The sequence below is a fragment of the Microcebus murinus genome, chromosome 6, assembly GCF_040939455.1.
Source record: "Microcebus murinus isolate Inina chromosome 6, M.murinus_Inina_mat1.0, whole genome shotgun sequence".
Taxonomy (NCBI): Eukaryota; Metazoa; Chordata; class Mammalia; order Primates; family Cheirogaleidae; genus Microcebus; species Microcebus murinus.
Genome location: NC_134109.1, coordinates 92,242,657 through 92,263,250, shown reverse-complemented (window position 1 = coordinate 92,263,250; position 20,594 = coordinate 92,242,657). Strand labels below are relative to the sequence as shown.

Here is a 20,594-nt window from a genome sequence, read left to right as displayed (position 1 = left end):
TTCTATATGTATGATCATGTACTGGGTTCCTTTTATAGGAAAGGGGTGTTTAAAAATCAAGATCTGGGTGCTAAGTGTACCATAGCTACTGTGATCTAATTGCTTCTGGGACCTCTTAGCAAACAGACCTGGTCAGTACATGCATACGCACATACCTATTATCTATTTCTGTATATTGAAATCCACCAGTTCTTACTGGTACTTCTGATTTCAATTGTTTTAGAAATATTGGGATTCTGCATGTTTCAAGTAGGAGTCTGCAGTGTCAGAAAAGCCCCAGGGTGGGGAAGCAAGACGTATACTGTCACCAATTTTGTAGCTGGGGTAAGAAGTGACGTAGAGATGGCTTGGAACTGGTGCACAAGCTGTGCTCTGTTTCTGTAAGAACACACTCTGCTTGTTTTCCTCCGACCTCTCTGGACACTCTTTCTTTAGATTCTTTTTTGGATTTTCTCTGCTCATGCCTTAGATGCTGAGTGTTCCTCTGGTTTCTGTGACAACCTCCTATTTGTCCTCTCAGTTCACTTTCTAGACTAGCTCATTGATTCTCACATCTTCCAGTACCCCTTGGGTAATATGAATAGCTCTGCCACGTGTCTTCTGTGCTCCAGGTAAACCTATTCAACTACATACTAAATAGCTTCACTTGGATGTTCTGTTGGTGCCAGTGTGTCAAAATGGAAATGTCCTAAGCACATTCATGTGGTCTATTTCACCCTCCTTCCCTGTTGCAACTAGATTTTCTGGCGGTTGCTCTATGGTTCCTAGCTGCCTAAGCCAGAAACTTGGGCATCTACATGGAACCCTTCCCTTCCCTCACCCCTTGCAACAAAGTCCTTTTGATTCACCTTCCTAAATATCTCAAATCTGTCCATTCATCTCCATCATTATGGCCACCGCCTTCCTCAGATCACTATTATTTCTTACTTGGCTTTCTTAATTCTTTCTATTATTTCTTACTTGGACTGTTTCTCTAGACACGAACATGGGGTTACTTTTCCATTCTTAACCTCACCAACAGTCTGAAGGCCCTTCTCTCCCATGGGGAACAGCCACTGAAATCGTCACCCTATGATGAAATTTGTTACCTCTAATCTTGAGTTGACTGTGCTATGTTTGCTTGCAAGTGTTCTACTGATTCTATAAAATTGCCAACTCCTGGTTCACCTGTATGTGAGTTTGTAAATTGGACAGATATCCGAGAAGCTAACGGTGCTGTTATGCAACCTGAGCAGCCACAGAGTGGAAGGAGGATGGAGTAGGGCAAGTGGGCCTGGGACAGCTGGTATTTGTGGTGGAGGTGGACACAGATTCAGTGAGATGGCACAGAGGTAGGAGAAGCTGGACTAAGGCTTCCAAACATTTTACTCCGCTTAGAAGTGGAATTGCTTGCTTCCAAGGGGCTTTGCTTTAGAGCCTCCGGGGCAGGCCCAAAGGCCGCTGTTCAGACCTCCAGGCCACTGTAGGGTAAGCCTGGCTGCCTGAGTGGGAACTAGGCAGTCTGAACCGCCTCTGGGCCCCCAGTCCAGGCCCTGCAGGCCCACGCAAAACCATCTGCGCTGAGAAGGAAAGCCGCAGGGTGGCAGCAAAAGCTCGCAGGTTCCTCCTGGCAGAGGCAGTTCTTAATGCATTGTAATTTTTTTTTCCTCTTTTAAAAAACCGAATTCTCTAACACTCTCTTAAAAATTCAGAGTGATTTTATAATCCGAATTAAACCGTGTGAGCAGAGACTCCACCTGTCCCTCTCTCCCAGAATTATATTTATTTTTACCTGCCAGAATTTTTACTTATTTCACCTCCCCCCCCCCGCTGCCCCCCCTCCGCCCCCTTGTCATTTTCAAGAACCCCCAGACTTTCCCTTGCCCCGGAAAGGCCGTGCCCGCGTCTACACGAGCGACGAGCCGGAGCGGCGGGATGGACAGGGGGCTGGAGAAGCCGACCCAGGGGCGCGGTCGCCGGAGCCCCCGGGACTTAGGAACCTGGGGCGGTGCCAACTTGCAGCCGCTCAGCACCTCTGGCTACGACAAGACGCCGACCTGATGCCCCGGGAAACACCTTGAGGAAACGGGTTTTGGAGGAGGAGGTTTGGCGAGAGCCACCAAACCGTTCCGCGTAGGAAACGGATCCTTGGGGAGTTTGCAGATGTCACCCCGTGTCTCAGAACCAGAACACCCCCCTGTCGTTTCGCGCCTTGCAGCATGAGGCAGTGGACCTTTGTCTAGGGACACAGGAGGCGACCGGGGGCCGTCTCGTGGCAGGTGCGGCGGCCGCCCTGCGCGCTCGCCTGTCCCCACGCTCCCCCAGGCGGGCTGGGCGGGGGGTGCTCCCCGAGGTGACAGGAGGAAGCGGGAGGTGGAGGGAAGAGAGGAGGTCCCGCCCCCACCTCGCTCTCCTTTACGGGAAGTGATGTGGGGCCAGACGGAAAATACCCGCCAAGGACCCAAAAAGGGCCGGCAGCGGCGGGCGCGGGCGCGGACCGGACAGGACGGGACGGCGGGCAGACCAGGTGAGGGCGGGCGGCCGCCCGGGGCGGGGTGGGGGAGGGGGAGAGGGTGGGGGTGGGGAGGCGCGCTCGGCCCCGGCGCCCCGCAGCGTCCCATCCATCCCCGGAGCAGAGCCAGGCGTCCCGGGAGTGGCGGCTCTACCCTGGGGCTGGGCTTGGAGGCTGGGGCTCCTTCCCTCCCCACCCGAGCCCGCCAGAAAAGTTGCTTTGCCGGTCCCAGGCCACCCCCGCGCGGACCCCAGTGATGACACCGCCGCGGGTGGGGAACTAGCGGTGCCAGGTGCTGCTCAGGTACAGTTCCAGGTCGCGCCGGCGTCTAAGGCCACCCCTGGTGGCATCCAGGTGCGAGGGTCCCACTCAGGGGGAAAGGACACTTGACTGGAGGGAGGGGAGGGAGGTCCCAGGCCGCTGGCACCGTCCCCTAGTTCTTTCCTCCCTCCCGTTGCTTTCAGTTTCTTTGACGTCTTTACCCCCTTGGTGATAAGGGTCTGCACTGCACACTAGCTGCGTGGGAGAGGCTTTCCCTTTTCCTGTCAGTCGGACAGAAAACCCTACCTGGCAGCCAGGCCCTCGGGTCGTGACTGATGTGATGACAGGTTTCTCTAACTATGGCCAAAGCCTGGTCTCTGTCACCAGTTAAGCCAAGTTAGGCCTGGCCTAAGGGAATCTTGTGAGCCCTTGTCTGAGCCTCCCTGGCCTTGCTTGTGCTGGCCACCCAGACCCCCACGGCCTCAGAATCTTCTGCAGCAGGGGGCCTCTTCCTCACCTCTGTGGTAACAGCTGTTCTTTCCTACTGGACGAGTTCTCGCTTCATCGTTCCCTTATCAGTCATATGTTGGGGAGAAGAGGTAGGGGACCGCAGTGTTATGCCATGTAAGTTTTCTGTAATCATTGCTGACTAAATTTGTGAGTGCCCTACTCTGCCTGTTTCCTTTTTTCTTTTCTTGTTTTGCCTTCTTAAAAACTTGCTTTACAGGGAAAACAGCCTGGAAAGCAGTTTCTGCAGATGGTTAAGAATGAAGAAAAATTAATATAATGCTGAAAGAACTTATCTGAGGATCATCCTTTTCTGTGGGGTTTTTTTTGTTGTTGTTTTTGTTTTTTTGAGACAGAGTCTTACTCTGTTGCTCGGGCTATAGTGAGTGCTATGGCGTCAGCCTAGCTCACAGCAACCTCAAACTTCTGGCCTCAAGCAATCCTGCTGCCTCAGCCTCCCGAGTAGCTGGGACTACAGGCATGCGCCACCATGCCCGGCTAATTTTTTCTGTATATTTTTAGTTGGCCAATTAATTTCTTTCTATTTTTAGTAGAGATGGGGTCTCGCTCTTGCTCAGGCTGGTTTCGAATTCCTGACCTTGAGTAATCCTCCTGCCTCGGCCTCCCAGAGTGCTAGGATTACAAGTGTGAGCCACTTCACCTGGCCCTTTTCTGTGTTTTATGTTGGTTTTCATTCCTGCTCTCTTCCTCCTCTTTCTCCCTTCATTCCTTCTCTTTCTCTTCCTTCCCTCTTTCCTTTCTTTCTTAATTGTCATGACCTGCCTTGATTTTTAATATTGATAAAGCATAATTAATCTATTTTTCTTTTATTGCATGTACTTTTGGTCTCAAACCTAAGAAGCCATTGTCAAATCTGAGGTCATGAAGACTTATGTCTGTGTTTTCTTCTAAAAGTTTTATAGTTTTAGCTCTTAAATTTCATTCCTTGATCCATTTAAAATTAATTTTTGAATATGGTATAAGGGAGGAGGTCCAATTTCATCCTTTTGCATGTCAATATCCAGTTCTCCCAGCACCATTTGTTGAAAAGACCATTATTTCCCCTTTGAATGTCCTTGGCACCTCTACTGAAAATTGACCATGAATGTGAGGGTTTATTTCTGGACTCTCAGTTCTACTCTATTGATCTATGTCTATCCTTAGGCAAGTATCACACTGCCTTGATTATTGTAGCTATGTAGTAAGCTTTGAAATCAGGACATGTAAGTCCTCCAACTTTGTTCTTTTTCAAGATTGTTTTGGCTATTCTGGGTTCCTTGAATTTCCATATGAAATTTAAGATCAACTTTCCAATTTCTGTTGCCTTAGTTCTAGAACAGATGTAAGGGTTTTGAAGTGGGCAACAATCTCTAGGAGCCAGCCCTTTGAGTTTTCTGTCCCAATCCTGCTTTTTCCTTTGTCTTTTCATCTTAGTGAATGGCAATTTCGCTTTTCCAGTTGCTCAGACTAAACATCCTAGAATCACCCCTGATTCTCTTGTTTCTCTTATACCCCATGTCAAATCCCTCAGCAAATCTCATTGATTCTATCTTGAGAATATATGTAGGATAATAACCATTTCTCGCCACTTCTGCTTCTTCCACCAGATTCCCGTCATCTCTGTTACCTGGATTACTGCAAAAGCCTCCTAAAGGGCTTTCCTGCTCCCACCCTCCCCACTCCAGTCTATTCTCAACATAGCAGTCCAAGTCCATTATGTCACTTTGCTCAAAACTCTCCAGTGGCTTTTTATTTCAGAAGAAAAAAACAAAGTCCTCATCATCCTCATGATGATCCATGAGGCCCTTACATGGCATGTGGCTTCATCTTCTATTACTCCTCTCTTTGCTTAGTCCACTCCAGCCACACCCCAGGCCCTTTGCACTTGCTGTTTCCTCTTCCTAGAATGCTCTTTCTTCCAATGTCTGCAGGGCTTTCTCACTCGTTTTATTCAGGTCAAATTCATTTTTCTAGAGACCACCCTATCTAAAACAGTGTCCCTCACCACTCCTATCATTTTCTACCCCCTTACTTTGCCTCATTTTTCTTTAGAGTATTTATAACATTAACTATCATCATACACGCACATGCACGCATATGATATCTGTCTCCCCACTGGTAGAATACAAGCTCTGCAAGGGCCAGGAATTTGTCTTCTTCACTGTGGTGTCCAGAGCACAGAGAATGGTTTCTGACACTTTTGAGTAAGCACTCAAAAACAAAAACAAAACAAAACAAAAAAACAAAAAACCAACTCCAAAACCGAAAAACCAAAACATTAATGGAAAGGGATTGGGAATTACTCTGCTGTTCCTTCCCATTTTTTCTAAGAGAAGCAATGCCCATAGATACACTAACATCTCCTAAGTCTTTCCTCTTCTATCCTCTGATTTCCCCCAAGATAATGGCCTTTTCTTCCTTAAAAAGGGAAAGGTGAAATAGGTAGAAAGATGAGGGCTCGTGGTCTTTCCCATGGTGGCAGAGGGAGGCCCCGTACTTCGTACCCTGGGCAGACTGGGCGGGCCATTTAGTGCCTGTCTTCAGTATTTTGGTCTCTTGTACTGATCTAGGGAGAAAATGAAATATCTTGGAAATTTTAAAATATGGAAATTAATTTCTAGATGAATATTTGGCACCGCAGTGAATTAATCTTTCTCTGGTTTCTAAAAGAAATTGCCATCTCCAAAACTCATTTTGTCTTTTAAATATGTAACTACTTTAGACTGTCAACTGTTGGTATGTTGGGTTTATTTCCATGACTAGATTGTAATGTCCTGGAAAAATATTCATGATTTCAGCTTGTTTTTGAGTCTTCCATTACAAGATGTCTTGGACAAAGTAAGTGTTCAATAAACTTGCTAAACATACGATTAAGTTAATGGATACACTTTGGTTAATTGTCGTCACTGGAAATGCATCGAGTCCAAACATTTAATTTTTCTGGGCCAGAGCTGCAAGTATCTTGTTATAATCCACCTTGTCCTACTGCTGCTGATAGAGCAGTATTGGCTGTAGTTCAATGGGGTTTCTTGCTGAATGAGGAATTGTGAGAATTCTCAGTGAGAATTGAATTAATTTGGCCTAGAAAGCATGGTAATTAATTTTCTCTGTCATTTTAAAAATTGAATCTACCATCCATTGTTATTTAAACTTATCTTGGAATATGTCCTGTCTTCACAGCACAGCATGAAATAATTGTTTAAATATATATATATATATATATATATATATATATATATATATATATATGGTATGTATATATTCCTAATCAATTATAATAGGTTTGATATCTTCTGTTAAACAAAACAGGGCTTTTAGGCTTAAAGTCTGAGCCACTAAGAAGCAAAACTGTTTTATTGTTAAAACAAGACTGGCTCTTGACAAGAGTAATTTTTCCCTACCATAGAAAGCCTTCACTTTTTATGCCTCCTGCAGATTTTGCTCCACCGTATTTGTTCCTCTGCCTCTTGGTCAGGAAGTTTGAGTTTATGATCTGGTTTCCCTTAAGCTGATTACCCTGGGAGCAGACATTAGCACTGAGTTGGAGGCAGAGATAAAGGGTTTGTAATTAACTTTATGTCAATAGGGTGCGGTGTGTGGAGTAGGGAGCATTTGGCATGTTTTAGTCTTTCTGTGTGGTTGGGCAGTACTCAGAGGGCACACCACGCACTTTTTAATTAAAAAAAAAAATATTTTTTAGAGACGGGGTCTCACTCTGTTGCCCAGGCTGGAGTGCAGATGGTGCAAGCGTAGCTCACTGCAGCCTCTAAATTCTGGGCTCAAGCCTCCCATGTCCCTGCCTCGGCCTCCAGAGTAGCTGGGACTACAAGTGTGCCACAGTATCCATCTTTTTTTTTTTTTTATTATTATCCATTTTTTTATTTTTTTTTATTTTTAGAGACAGGGTCTTGCTATGTTGCCCAGGCTGGTCTCAAACTCCTGGGCTCTAGTGATCCTCCCCCTTCCTCCTGAAGTGCTGGGAGTACAGGTGTGAGCCACTGCCTCCTTTCCTGTTTTTTTCCTCTGTATATGTTACTCTTGAGAAGGCCTCCCATTTAATGCTTTAGCCAGCTACTCTTAGAACTATCCATGTATATAGAATCAGACTTTTGCTTCTTAAGATTGAACTTCTAATGTGGGGACAGAGGTAGGGCGCCAGAGTTAGCAAATAAAAAAAAAAGTAAAATTTGCATTTGGATCAACAATAAATAGTTTTTTCCTATATCTCATGCACTATTTGATAACTTTTACTAAAAAATTGTTGTTTATCAGGAATGGAAAGGTAGCTGCGTGGCTTGTTTTTTATCTGGCAGCCCTAGTTGGAGGTCATGTTTATGCACACCAAATGCATTGATCATGATCATGTCCAAAGAATGAGCTATGGCTCGTTTTGGTGACTGTGCATGTAACCATCTAAAGGAAGGAGAAGATTTGTAAACTCAAGGGGTATTAGAAGTAGAACAAAGTTAGAAAAAATTTAGTTTTATTCCAGCCTTTTATAGTTAAGGACATTTGCATTCAGAGAGATTGTCACTTCAACAAAGTCACATAGGATTAGTGGCAGACCCAGAACTGGGACTTGGGGACCAGGCGTTGGTCTGCTGTGTGATCTTTTCCCTTAAAAGGTCACGTATAGCCGGGCGTGGTGGCTCACGCCTGTAATCCTAGCACTTTGGGAGGCTGAGGCGGGCGGATTGCTCAAGGTCAGGAGTTCGAAACCAGCCTGAGCGAGACCCCGTCTCTACCAAAAATAGAAATAAATTAATTGACCAACTAAAAATATATATACAAAAAATTAGCCGGGCATGGTGGCGCATGCCTGTAGTCCCAGCTACTCGGGAAGCTGAGGCAGTAGGATCGCTGAGCCCCGGAGATTGAGGTTGCTGTGAGCTAGGCTGATGCCATGGCACTCACTCTAGCCTGGGCAACAAAGTGAGACTCTGTCTCAAAAAAAAAAAAAAAAAAAAAAAAAAAGGTCACGTATAAGTTGCTTATGTTTTAGTGTTGACCCTTAATCATTTCTCTTGTCACCCACTCATGATTACTTCATTATCACACTGTCCCTCTGGTCTCCAGACCCAACATGTGGCAGCCAAAGCCATTCTCATGAGACACCTTTGACTTTTCTCTGAGAGTGGCATGACTATTGAAAGCCACTGTTTGGTATTCCCTGTTTTGATGCCAGAAAGCCTGTAGTTCACTGTGTTTTTTCATTCCTTTTAAGATCTTGTTAATATTTTTGTACATATTGTAAGATGCTTTGATTAAGGTAGACTTCCTGAGTGTAATTCCACAACAACCAAGTGTTGTCTTATTGAAAGCCTGCTTGCTTTGAGTGGCTCACTCCTACAGCACTCCTCATTGCTTTGTATTTTGGTAGAATAAATATGAAAGATAGACATATGGCAAGGACCAAGGTAGATAGATATGTATATGTGACTTGCCCAGTGACTTGTCACATTGGAGATGTATCCTTTTGAAACACTATTTTTAATCTTATAAGTATTTTAAAATTATTTGTCCCTATTTAAGAAAGCAGACTTGAAAATGAACATGTTTCCTCTAACTGCCACTAGAATGCCATATTTCAGAACAACTAATCTTGTTTTTTCATAGCCTTGTTGGTTAATTCATATAAAGCCTTACCAGCTGCCAGGTCAAAGCATAATAATAAAATTGGTTGCCAAGAGACCGAGAAATCTGTTCTGTTCTTATTTGCCACAGTTTATCTACCTTGGCCTGATCCCTCCACATGGGTGGCTGGTCCAGTCCTATCTGGGTATGACTGGACACTAAGCTCCTGTGCCTTTGTATCATTAAAAGCAAAGACAAGGTGTCTCAATCGGTTAGTTAAATGTGACCATAGGGTAATTTTGTTCTTGCTGTGCTATCCCTAATATGGGCTGGGGGGAATGACACATACAGAAATAGGTCATGACTTAAATATTCATTTGACATAGCTGGATTTTTAAAATATGATCCATGGTTGTGGTCAGGATTTCTTTGTTTCTTGCTATGCGTGGTTAATTTTCATAATGAATCCCACCACTGCAAGGGAGTGAGCCCAAGAAAGAGTGAAGAGGTCTAGCATCTCCTGAAAAGATATATTATCCTTACAGCCAGATACTGAAGACCTGATATGGCTTTTATTGCCAGGGACGAGGCCAGCTGTCCATCACCCCCTCTCTGCTCTAGGCACACGGGGCTATGAAGTGGGTGGTTGCAGTATTTCCTCAGGCAGTGGCTCATCCCTGCCTGAATGTGGAGGAACCAATGCAGCCAGGAATCAGTAGGCTAGTTCTTGGTCTCAGTGTTGCTGATCATTAACTTTCTTTCTTTCTTTCTTTTTTTTTTTTTTGAGACAGTCTCACTTTGTTGCCCAGGCTAGAGTGCCGTGGCGTCAGCCTAGCTCACAGCAACCTCAAACTCCCGGGCTCAAGCAATCCTCCTGCCTTAGCCTCCTGAATAGCTGGGACTATAGGCATGCGCCACCATGCCCAGCTAATTTTTTCTATATATTTTTAGTTGTCCAGCTAATTTCTTTCTATTTTCAGTAGAGACAGGGTCTCGCTCTTGCTCAGGCTGGTTTTGAACTCCTGACCTTGAGCGATCCTCCCGCCGCGACCTCCCAGAGTGCTAGGATTACAGGCGTACAGGTGTGAGCCACCGTGCCTGACCCGATAATTAACTTTCTGATACCTCACCGGTGGCTCTCAATTGGGGGTGATTTCTCCCCCTGCCTCCTGGGGACATTTAGCAAAGTCTGGAGACATTTTTGATAGTCACCACTGGGGAGTTACTCACTGGCATGTAGTGCATAGAGGCCAGGGATGTTGTTAAACATTCTGCAATGCACAGGACAGCCCCACAACCAAGGATTATCCTACTCAAAATGTCAGTAGTGTCCAGGCTAAGAAACCCTGCGTTAGACAAACTATTGAACCTCTTTGGCTTGCAGTTTCCGAAGTTATAAATTTTCTCCATCATGTAAAGCTACCTACGCCTAACGCTACCACTGTTGTTTTTCTAACCTCTCCCTAACCCCCAATTCTAAGTCACTGAGTGTGAGATAGGACTCAGGTATCTGTATTTTGTTTTTAAGCCTTCACAAGAGGCTGGGCACGGTGGCTCATGCCTGTAATCCTAGCACTCTGGAAGGCTGAGGTGGGCGGATTGCTCAAGGTCAGGAGTTTGAAACCAGCCTGAGCAAGAGTGAGACCCCCGTCTCTACTAAAAATAGAAAGAAATTAATTGGCCAACTAAAAATATATAGAAAAAATTAGCCGGGCATGGTGGCGCATGCCTGTAGTCCCAGCTACTTGGGAGGCTGAGGCAGGAGGATCGCTTGAGCCCAGGAGTTTGAGGTTGCCGTGAGCTAGGCTGATGCTATGGCACTCACTCTAGCCTGGGCAACAGAGTGAGACTCTGTCTCAAAAAAAAAAAGCCTCCACAAGAGACTCTGATGGGCAGTCGGGCTGAGAACCCCTCTGCCCTGAGGGCTCATGTCAAATGAGGTTCTCATAGAGGTATCAAGTTGGAGAGGAGTGGACCCTGTGGGGACAGCCTACCAGCAGGAGGAAATGAGACGCTGGTCTCAGTGCCTGTTACGTGCTTCTACGTGGACAGAAGCCTGCCAGAAGGCCACAGAGAGCATGACTGAAGGGTTACACAAGGACCTGTGCTCCCAGAGCCTGAGTGTCTACTTCCCAAACTTCCAGCTGTCCACCATACCCTTGTGCCAGAGAGGCCAAGGAAATAGCAAGATTGGGCAGTTTCTTCATTAACACCCTGTTTCCTGCTTAACTGGAGCTTCTCTGGGGGAAATTGAAAGTCAGTAACAAAAAAAAAAACCTCACCCTGAGTCATCAGACTATTTTGCCACCCAGATAAGGAAACCACTGTTGTTGCACTTGTAGAATTGTGTAATTTAAGAGCTGGTAGGGACCTTAGAAACTGTAGCCCAACCTCCCCTCCCAGAGATCCAGAGCTGTGCCCCGGGACACGTGGCTAATTGATGGCAGAGAGGTTTTCCGAAGGCTGATCTGATGACGGTGTGTTCTTTTCATGCCTCTGTGATAATATTTCTTGATTGTAACCAGTTGTAAGGTGCGGGCAATCCAAAATTGTGTTGTTTTGTTGTTCAAAGGAAGTGACTTCTAGATAGAACTTTACTAACAAGCATGGTCTCTTCCTTGAAGGCTTCTGGAATATCACAGGAGGTGAAACACGTATATTATGGTTTTTACCTATGTTAAGCCAGTGTAGAAATATCCGAGTACCCACTCTGTGCCAGCTGCCAGTTAAAAACCACCATCATTCCTTGTCTGTATTGCTGCTTTCTGGTCCTATTCTTGGTCCCCCTCCTCCCCCAATACCCCATTCTTCACATAAAGCCATCAATCTTCTGAAAAAAGGAATTCAGATCATATCCTTCTTCTGTTTAAAATTCCCCAGTTGCTTCCCATTGCATTGGGTATGAGACCCAAATGGGAAGCCGTGGTCCAAAGGGCCTCTGTGATGCATGTGCTGCTGGCCTCCCTGAGCTCGGCTCATCCCTGGCCCTCTCTCCTCCAACCCCATCTCCTCCCTTTCTGTTCCTTGGAAATGCCAAACTCAGATTCAGTCCTATGCAATTCATAGTTTCTCCTACACGTTGGACTTTATTTTTTAAACTCAACCAGAATGCCAGCTTATTGGTACATGAGAAATGGAACTGCTAAGCAGACTAGATTCTTTTCTTAAAGGACTAGTGTACTTGCTTCCTACTCCAGGGGAAGCAAATATATATGTATAAAAGGAGAAGGCTACTTGGTATGCACTGACGCAGGGCACAGGGACTTGGAAATCAAAAAGATCAGAGAGTTTTAATGCTGGAAGAAGTCTAAAAGAAAGCTCACCATGTTGATGGTTCCCCTAAACTTGCTGCCCATGAAAATTTCACAGGGAATTTTTGTTTAAAGCATACGCACACAAAACAAACATATTTTTCAATTTCTTCTTTTGCGATTCTAATTGGTTAGGTTTGGGGCTAGGGCTGGGGAATACATGTTTTACTTAAAATGCTGCTCTAGTGATTGATGGTGCACAGCCAGGTTTGGGAACCACTGACCCAAGTCCACCTCGATTCCCAGGTGAGTAAACTGAGGCTCAAAGAGATCATGTTCCTCACTCACGGTCACACAGCTAGTGAGTGGGAAGATGAAACTCAAATATCCCTGTCGTTCCAAAACGTAGTAAGAAAGATTCTCAGGGACAGGGGCAGCACAGCCTCAGAAATTGTTTATTACTTTTTTCTTTATTTACATGTAACTACAGTGTGGTGTCAAACAGGAAATACAAGCAGCATAGTTTTTCTTTTTTGTTACAAAATGTCAGAAGAGGACCAGCAATATCAACACCTTCTGGGAACGTGTTAGGAATGTATATTCTCATCCTCACCCCAGGACCTACTGAGTAATCGGAAACTCAGGTGAGACCCAGAGTCTGCGTTTTAAAGCCATCCACCCAGGTGATTCTGATATCTGAGAACCACTGTCTACTGGCACATTTTACAACCCACCCCTTGCTAACATTAAAGCTGCCGACCTTGGCCTTTGTAGTTGATGACTCATTAACATTGAGGCCTTAACTTATGCTAGCCATCTGCTTTCCTCCTTGACATTTATTCGAAACATGAACTATGGTTATAAGTCTTCATTAGAATGTCATGTACAGGAGAGGAAACAGACTAATATATTTACTGAGAGCCTGCTGTATGTGAGACACCGTGCTTGAGGCCTCTACTTGTTATCTCATTTAATTCTCACAACCATTCTGTTAGGTCAGTGTTATTATCCCCATTATATGATTTGGAATCTGAGGCTGATCTCCACATGCTGGTTACAGTTGTGCATTTTGTTATCTGTTGTCTTCCTAGAACAGTGGCTCTCAAACCTTATTATGCATAACCAGGAAGTCTCTGGGAAGCTTGTTAGAAATTCAAATTCCCTAGCCCTCCCTTGCAGAGATCCTGGGTTTTCAGAGGCCTGGGTGGGACCCAGAACTTTGTATTGTTATCAGATACCCCAGGTGATTCTGCTGCCAGTCCTAGGTCCCTTTACTCCTGCCCTAATTGGTTGACCAGATGACCCTCAAGGCTTCTCTGAGGTTTTGTGGTTCTCCTGGGTTTTGTGCTCACAGGCCTTGGGGACTGGGTGGGGATGTTGGCAGAAGAAATACGAGTGTGGGAGGGAGGGAGCTTGAGAACCTTTATAGGGAAGTCTCTTCTATGCCTGGATGTTTCTGCCCTCTCTCTCTGTTGCCTCCTAGAGGGTTCTCAGGTCATGTTTTGGATTTGAGTAACTTGTTATCCTTTCCATTATCTACCCCAAATTTTGTAACTTTTCTTGTAGCAACTTTGCCCTTGAGTCTGTGGGGTGCATACATGTGAGCGACTTCTAGGCTGTAGTTAATAACTGTGAAGTAGTGAGTTGCTTAGCTCTGGAGGTCAGAAATGGTATTTCATCTCTTTGGTGATACGAGCCCTTATTTTTCAGGGATAGAGTTGACATGTTTAGTGAATGACTTGGCAGTCCATTAGAAGACTAAATAATTTGGTGCCATTATGAAGGAAAAAAGTGAAATACAAATTAAAAACTAATTGATATTGTTACTGGTGAGGTGAGTTGATTGTCTGCAAGTTCAGAAGCAGCTACTGACATAAATACCCTAGGGTTCCATAGTGTAAAAGAGTCATGTGTATGAAAAGGTGGTGGAAACCTGCCAGGCCTTTGCCCAGTAGAGAAGACAGCAATGTTGAATTATTCAATTTCTTTAATATGTCTTAGTCCTTGAAACAAATTGTATATGACAAAGGTGGAAGGAAACTCACAAAAGCAAACAATTCAGCTTTCTAGGACCCTCTGTATACAGAGCAAGTTACAAGTTATGTTTCTAAGAATACTTTCTTTTCCCACCCAATATTAGAGTTGACAATGACAATATGCAATCTACCATATGTGTCCGGAATTATACAAGCATTTGCTCATTTAATCTTCAACAGCCTTTCAAAGTAGGTATTATCCTTCATCTTCCAGATGTTGGAACAGGTTCAAAAGGATTAAGTAATTTGCTCAGTGCAGGGATGGCATTTCCAGGGCTGCAGGATTTTTAGTGCTATAACTTGGACAGTCCCTGGTAAACCGGGATGGTTGGTTGCCTAAGTGCCACCCAGCCTTCTGACCCACAGTTGACAATGAGGAAGTAAGCCCAAAAGGTTCTGAGCGGTCAGGCAGAGGGTTAATATACTGAAACTTGCCAAATTGCCTCACAGAGGGACTTTCAGAACCTGTCTTGGGGCCCATTTTCCTCCATATTACAAACAGTTCTAATAAGCCTGGTCATTTGGTTTCCAGGTGGCTTGTCAATTAGAAACTGCACGTTGTTAAGGGGTCGGGCTTGTTCTAGGAAGGCACTCTGATTACCGTGGTGAGGGATAGCTGGCTGACTGACAGCAAAGGGAGAAGAAAATGCAAATTAACAGAAGACACGAAATCAATACATCAACCAAAATGGTCAGGAACCATTTATTACAGGGGCAAACATGCCTTAATAAAAATTGCTGTTGCAGCACAACTCACAATTGCAAAGATGTGGAAACAACCCAAGTGCCCAGTGGATTAATAAAATGTGGTATATGTATGCCATGGAGTACTACTCAGCTTTAAGAAACAATGGTGCTATAGCACCTCTTGTATCTTCCTAGATAGAGCTGGAACCCATTCTACTAAGTGAAGTATCCCAAGAATGGAAAAATAAGCACCACATGTACTCACCAAGAAACTGATTTCACTAATCAACACCTAAGTGGACATATAGGAATAATAGTTATCGGGCGTCGGGCAGATGGGGGGAGGAAGAGGGGAGAGGTATATACATACATAATGAGTACAGTGCGCACCATTTTCGCGATGGACACGCTTGTAGCTCTGACTATAGGGGGCAAAGGCAACATATATAATCTAAACATTTGTACCCCATAATGTGCAGAAACAATAAAAATAAAATAAAATAGCTACTGAACATTTCCCATGTACCAAACATGGTTTTAGGCACTTTATAAGTAGTATGGAATTCATTCCTTACAGAATAATTCTATAATTATTCCTGTTCCACAGATGAGGCAGCTGAGGCAGAGAGGTTAGGGAATTTGCTCAAGGGCACACAAGCCCGCGAGGTAAAGTTGAAGTTCAAAGCCAGACTGTCTCCAGAGCTCAGGTCCTCAGCATCCCTCTTCAGTGCAGGTCCTAGACCCTGAGCACATAGCACAGCAAGTTAGTGATGTTTATTGTGATGTCCTGCATCATCCAAGAAAGAAAAAAATGAAAGCATGGACATTAAATTTGCTTTCATATTAATTAATTTTAAAAATTTTATCAGGGCTATATAAACATGGGCATAGTTCTACAAGGCCTGTTACGAAAAGCCAGCAGGCTCCCCTCCCCCAGCCCACTTCCTGCTCCCCAGAGTCAACAACTCAGCTCTTGTAGTTAGCTAACTCTGCCAGCAGTTACACCCCTGGTCTTGAAATGACGCACTTATATTTCTATGGCCAATTTTTCAGTTTAGGCATTATCTATCGATAGTTCATCATGGAAGAAGAGAATTTAGCTCATTTCTCCACATACCCTTACCATACATGTGTACCATTTTCATCCCTTTCTTCTCCTGAAACACATACGTTACAATCTTAGTTAGATCAATAGGTCATGGGCTCATGGTTTCTATCTTTAGGCCTTCCCTCCTGGGCTGGGCAGAATCTCCAGAGAGGACTGTTGTAGCCACCTCTTGTGCAGTATGCTTGCATTCTGGGAGTCCAGTTGTGTCGGTGAGGAGTGGGTGGTGATGGAGTGTCTCAATATTTACTATGTCACATCTCATTGCCTACTTCTGCCTCCATGGCAGCTGGTGTGCCCGAGAGACCCCGAGGGCTTTACCCTTTCCAGAGAATAAACCTTCAAGCTCTGCCAGAGCTGGGGGGGGGGTGGGCACTCACAGGCTGGCAGGTGTAGGGACTGGGATCTGGGGGTGGGCTTCCTTCCTTCCTTTCTGTTCCAACTTAGTAATTTCCATTTTAAAAAACTACTTTCTTGAGGTATGATTGACATATAAAAAGCTATATATTTGATATACACATTTCGATGAGTTTGGGAATATTCACCTGTGAAACCATCACCACCATCAAGGCTGTAAATGTGTCCATCACCTCTCAGAATTTCTCTCCATTTAACATAAGATCTACCTGCTTAGCAAATTTTAAGTACATAATACAATATTGTTAGTTGTGGGCACTACGGTATTAGTAGATCTTCAGGACTCATTTAACTTGCAGAATTGAAATTCTGTTCGCTTTAGCCATCACCTTTCAGTTTCCCCCTCCTCCCAGTCCCTGGCAACCAGCAGCATACTGTCTGCTTCTGTGAGTTTGACTATTTTAGATTCCATGTAAAAGTGAGATCATACAGTATTTTTTTATGAGTCTGGCTTATTTCACTTACATGATATTCTCCATGTCCATCCATGTTGTCACAAATGGCAAGATTTCTTTATTTCTTAAGGCTTAATAATTTTTCATTGTATACATATATAGCATATTTCCTTTACCCACTCATTGTCAATGGACATTTAGTTTGTTTCCAAGTCTTGGCTACTGTGAATAATGCTGCAATAAACAAGAGAGTGCAGGTATCTCTTAGAGATCCTGATTTCAATTCCTTTGGATATATACCCAGAAGTAGGATTGCTGGATCCTATGGTATTTATATTTTTTAATTTTTTGAAGAAACTTCATACTGTTTTCCATAGTGGCTGTACCAATTTACATTCCCACCACATCCTTGCCAACACTTGTTATTTTTTGTTTTTTTAATAATAGCTATCCTAACAGATATGATCAAAATCATTGTGGTTTTAATTTGCATTTCTCTTTTGGTTTCCGTTTGCATGGAATATTATTTTCCATCCCTCCCTGTGAGTCTATGCTTGCCCTCAAATCTACAGTGACTCTCTTGTAGGCAGCAAATAGTTGGATCTTATCTTTTTTATATACTCTGTCATTCTATGTCTTTTGATTGGATAATTTAATCCTTTTACATTTAAAGTAATTTTTAACAGATAAGGACTTACTATTGCCATTTTGTCCGTTGTTTTCTGTTTTGTAGTCCTTTTGCTCCTTTCTTGTTCTCTTGGTGTGCTGAGTTGGTTTTAAAGCAGACTTCTGTCATTCCATCTGTTTTGAGCTCCAGCTTTACCTTCTCCCAACTTCTAGAGGTTTGTGGACTCTGAATCCCTGAGACTTTCTGGATGTTCTATGATGAATTGCTTCTCAGAGTTCTCTACAGGCAGATAAGGAGTCAGCTTTTCAAGGTCTGCTAATCAGTTTCCTCTTGTCCCTCTACCTTCTAGCTTCCAACATTTTGTTGCTTCTACTAATCTGATCATTGTCCTTGTGAGTTTATGTCTTAAAGAAATAAAATTCTCTTTATTATTATATGAGTGAGATTTTGAGAGGCAGCCGAACTACACGTACATGTTTAGTATGCCATCTTTATACTGAACTCTGAAAGACATTTTAGAAAACTTTCACTGCAAAGGTACCTACAAAAGTTTCTTTCTGTTTTTTTTTTTTTTTTTTTTTTTTGCTTTAAGGGGAAAACCAACAGCTCCATGAAAAATGGTATCGTCCTAATTTTACTTGGTAGCCAAAGTATAATTCAAGAACTAGGAACATCAGTATTACCCAGGTATCACTTGGGTGCTTGTTAGAGATATAGAATCCTGAGCCCCCCCCCCCACAGGCACATTAAAAAGAATTAGCGTTTTAAAAGATTCTTAGCAGATTCCTATATACATGAAGGTTGAGAAGTGCTAATATGAAATGTCACTTAACTTCCACTGTAATAAGTTAACTCTAATGAATTTTAATCTGGGATTTAAAAATCTTAGTACTTTTCCGTACTAGATTATTCTCCGAATTCTAGAGATTGCTGAGAAGGAATACACCAGTTTTCATGACAAGGTCCCTTCCCCCCTTTATAAACCACATCTATATATTTGAGTCAGCAACAGGTATGAACCAAAAATTCCATTTCATTTACTGCAAGAGATGTCAAACTCGTTATGTTCAGGTTTTTTTGGTTGCCTACTGTTCTTGAGGTTGGTGATGGCATTTCGTAGATCGGACAGACTGAGTCTTCAGTCACATTTTGAGCTGCCAAAATGAGAAGGTAGCTTCCCCTAGGGGCAAGGGATAGATTGTTTAGTTGTATGCCCAGCATCTCACCCAATGATTAGTGTTCAGCAAGTGATTGTGGGGTGAGTGAATCAAAAATAAATAAGATACAACCCATGCTTTCAAGATATCCATAAACCAACAGGGAATCCAAGAAGTAAGTTGGATAATTATCACACAGGGGTGACCAGTTCTAGAGATAGTAAGCACAAAGGAGGGGTATCTAACTCAGCGTTGCTGGCAGAAGAAGGAGCCAAAGACCTAAGCCTCTTGCTGAATAGAGCTTTGCTCTGACTTCAGTGTGTATCAGAATCACCTGGAGGGCTTGTTAAAGCACAGACAGCTGTGTCTTATCCTCAGATGATCTGAGGTGGAGGAGGCCTAAGAATGTGCATCGCTAACAACTTCCTAGAAGATGCTGGTAACGCTGGTTTTTGAACCACATTTTGAGAACCACTGGTTAATTACAAAGAATTCTGGTGGCTGGACTCGAGCAGCTCACAGGCAGGAGGCAGGGAATGGGAAGTGGCACTGAAGGCAGAAGCCTAAGGAATAGGGATTTTATTGTGGAGGTTGTGGGCACCATTGATAGGTTTTATGGAGGAGAATGGCGGATTCCCATTTGCTTTTTGGAAGTATCACTTTGGGTGTGGTGTGGGGGATAGATCAGAGGCAGGACCAGGTTGTGGAGCAGAAAATGAAATAAGTGGTTTATCATAGCCATCCAGACAAGGGATAATACAAACTCAGAATCAGGGCAAGAGGAGGAAAGATCCTTAGGACTTGGTGGCCAATTGGAAGTGGGAGGGGAAGAGAGGGAGGAATTATGAGACCTATCAGATTTCTGGCCGGGGTCGCATTGGAATTGTGTTACTCAACATACAGGAAGAGGAGTGGGTCTGAAGCAGGGTCTTGGAAGAGAGTAAAGGAGGTAAGTTGAGTGTAGGACATGTTGGATTTGAGATGCCATCAAGCCATCTGGGTGGACCTCCCTGTAGACCATTTTATTCATGGGTCTGGAGGCCAGGAACAAGGTCTGGGAAGTAATTTGGCCCTTCCCTCCTGCCACTTCAATTTGGTCTCCTATATTTTGGGTCAGGCATTGTATTTGTAAAGAAACAATATCAATATTATGTAATCTTTAAGGGCCTTGAGAAAACGATGCTTTTCAAGATGTTTTCTCAAGAAAACACATGTTCTCTTTTGATTTGGGGAGGGGCGAAAGAAAGAGTTGAAGTCCTACCAGTCTTCTAACACCAGAAGAGGTTAATAAAGCCACCCTCTGTCTGAGAGGCCAGTCGAATTGGATCTTAGTGAGCTTGAAAGGGGAGAAATCACTTGACTGGTCTGCAAGGCCATATGACAAACAGCTGAGACTAATTAGCTGGATTGTGGGTTTTTATAGCAGTGCCTGATTTCGAAAGTTGATGGAGCGAACTGCTTTTCAAAAGGCTCTTTTGAAAACGTTTATAAGTAGGCCATTCTGACTTTAACGTTTCTCTTTGTCTTAACATTAGACAAAAAGTAACCTTCTTGAAGAGGACATGTGATTGGAAGTTGTCAATTGTGGAAGTGTTGGCAACTCTAGTCTCTAAAGTTTTAGAAAAACTGGACAAACGGTTCTCTACCCTGTCAAGGTATGGTTTTGCATTTATCTTTTTATTTTTTATTTTTTTCTTGTAATGGTTTTGAGCTCTGCCATGCCCATTTTCAAAATGCTTAAATCGTGTGCAATTGAACATAAATACCATTGCACATGTTATTATTTTTAATCAAAGACTTCATGATGTCTGCCGAATTTCTTGGGATGAGTTTGAAAGGTGCATTTTCAATGACCAGGGAGTGAATATGAATACTGACTACATTCTTCCTTTCTTTTCTGTACTCTAACAAAGCAACACAAGCTTTTATTCTTAGATAATAGGTTGAATAAGAGAGCTAAGAAACTGAATTACTCTAAGAGTCTTGCTTATCCTCTGAGGATTTTATTGACAAAAACTCAAGCTTATTGAGATTTTGTTTCTAATATTAATAGCTTTAATGGAGGAATGTGCGTGTTTTAGTATA

The 20,594-nt window shown here is 43.5% G+C and overlaps 1 protein-coding gene across 3 annotated transcripts in view; it reads left to right on the top strand.

Annotated features, from left to right (window-relative positions):
* The first annotated feature begins 2,370 nt into the window (after positions 1–2,370).
* The window catches only part of RAB27A (RAB27A, member RAS oncogene family), a 75,283-nt gene continuing 57,059 nt past the window's right edge, over positions 2,371–20,594 (top strand). Inside the window, exons 1-2 of one of the 3 annotated variants that reach the window (XM_012783095.2) lie at positions 2,371–2,506; positions 20,045–20,164. The gene's annotated coding sequence lies outside the window, so the exon portion shown is untranslated. Of the gene's footprint in view, positions 2,507–2,687; positions 2,795–20,044; positions 20,165–20,594 lie in introns of those variants that run through there. The other 2 variants (XM_012783096.2, XM_012783098.2) reach the window with 2 other exon arrangements.